Here is a 2,503-nt window from a genome sequence, read left to right as displayed (position 1 = left end):
AAAGATAATGTTACTCAAGGGTAATTTATGTCTAATTGCACGAGCTAAGCCTACGAAAGATAATGTTACTCAAGGGTAATTTATGGCTAATTGCACGAGCTAAGCCTACGAAAGATAATGTTACTCAAGTGTAATTTATGTCTAATTGCACGAGTTAAGCCTACGAAAGATAATGTTACTCAAGTGTAATTTATGTCTAATTGCACGAGCTAAGCCTACGAAAGATAATGTTACTCCCCATAAATTACACTTTCTTTCGCCACTTCGCTGTGGATTTTCTTTATATGCATGCTAACAAGTACATCAGACCAAATTACGAAGCACAGTCGTATCACAAACCAGATGAAATTATATGCTTCAAAAACTTCAAATCTTTGCTGTTCAAGCACAAAACTGCGAAATCGGTTACCTTCACTGCCCCCCCCCCCGTAAGGGGTTTGAACCCCGAATTTTAGCATTATAAGCTCTCAAGTATGCCGCTGATTCAGTAGAGGGAAAATTGAAATTTTTACTTCAAATATATAGTGAAGTATTGAAGTTTTTACGAGAATTTGTTTATCATTTCCAGATTATTCTCCGGCTTCCTTTTTTAATGTCTATTTTTCTATTTCATTAAAAAAAGTCGCAAAGCATTATTTGTATACATTCAACTTTTACCCGTTGTTCTAACAACGTTAAGACGGCTTATCGACTTCTTGAGAAGAATTCTAAGAAGAAAGTAAACCTACAGATATCGGTCTTGTTTAACTTATATATGTATATATATCAAAGAAAGTTATTTAATCTTCAATATTTTGGCATGTCCAACGACGAAAAACAAATTCGGTTTTGTTTTTTAATTGCAATATTAGCTGGCCAGGTGGCTAGGGAGCTCGACTCGCAATCTGAGAGTCGCGGGTTCGAATCCCCATCACACCAAACATAATGGGGAGGAGGAGGGAGGGTATTATATAATCATCATAAAATTACTAGTTGGTTGAAGAGGCTACAAATACATTGCCCTCGTAGAGCCACCAAACCCCCACGGCCCTTTCAGCCGTGGGGGCGTTATAATGTGACGGTCAATCCCACTATTCGTTGGTAAAAGAGTAGCCCAAGACTTGGCGGTGGGTGGTGATGACTAGCTACCTTCCCTCTAGTCTTTCACTGCTAAATTAGGGACAACTAGCGCAAATAGCCCTCGTGTATCTTTGCGCGAAAATTTCAATAACAAAACAAGCAATATTAGCTTTAAGTTAACATTAGTTTAGTCTTCCTTCTTTGGTGTTTTTTTTTTATATATTTGATTAAATACATGTTTAATTAAGATTTTATAAAATGCGAAAGCGCTGCCAGTTGTATTTACGTATGTGATGTAAAAATGGAAAGAAAGTGGGATTGGCCGTAACTTTATAACGCCCCCACGGCTAAAAGGGTGAGCATGATCGGTGACGGGGATTCGAATCCGCGACCCTCAGATTGCGAATCGAACGCCCCCTAACCACCAGGCCATGCGGAAAAATAGAGAAACTATTATATATCAATGAGATAACCACAAAGTCATGTAATTAAAGAGAGTTTGAGGTATATGTAATACGGGACTTACATTTGATTTCAAGACGTTAATAATAGAATATTTGTTCTAAAAAGTGCCGCCAGTGGAAGCTTCGAAGACTAACAACGATAAAACATGCATAACTGGAAAAGGGGGAAAACATATTTTACGAGACAGAAGAACAGAAAGAGCATGGCAAGGGCAAGAGTTTCTTATATTCTCGTAAAGCTACATAAAGTCCGTCTGCCTAGCCCGCTCGTAATTTGTAACTTATATATATATAGAGAGAGAAGGCAGCTAGTGAATAATCCTCACTACTAACAGTTAAGCCCCCAGTGGCACAGCAATATGTCTGTGGACTTACAACGCTAGAAACCGAGTTTCGATACCCGTGGTGGGCAGAGCACAGATAGCCCCTTGTGTAGCTTTGTGCTTAACTCGAAACAAAACAAAAACTAACAGTTAAACTACTGTAATCAAATAGTGGGTTTTGACTGTTACTCTTATAATGCACTCGTGGCTCCAGAGTGCCGAGCGCGACTTTAGGGCAATAAGACACGAACTACGGACCCTCGAATCCGCAGTTTGGTACGCTAAGGTTTAAGTCACGCCCTGCCCTTAAGAAGAAAAATGTTTCGGCGAGACAGGAGAGTAAAAGGAGCATAACAATAAAAAATGTATACCCTAAAATATAAAAGTGCGGAAGGTAAAAAAAAGACTGATTTCACAAGGTTCCGAAGGCGTGTATAAGGAGAACGTTCTTTTGGAATTAGCAAATCCTTGCCATCCAAAAAAATGGTGCTATTACTTATCACAACGAACTACCCATTTTTCTCAAAATTAAGGTAACTGGAAAATATCGTTAAGTTAATATCAGTCATCTATGGATGAAACTGAGAAAAATAATTAAGTTCAGCGTTATGGCTTGTACAGAAAGTGTTTGTTTGTAATTAGGCACAAGGCTACACA

Source organism: Limulus polyphemus, unplaced genomic scaffold (assembly GCF_000517525.1).
Source record: "Limulus polyphemus unplaced genomic scaffold, Limulus_polyphemus-2.1.2 Scaffold2343, whole genome shotgun sequence".
NCBI classification, from domain to species: domain Eukaryota; kingdom Metazoa; phylum Arthropoda; class Merostomata; order Xiphosura; family Limulidae; genus Limulus; species Limulus polyphemus.
The sequence above is the reverse complement of the archived record's forward strand: the minus strand, read 5'-3'. Positions refer to the sequence as shown.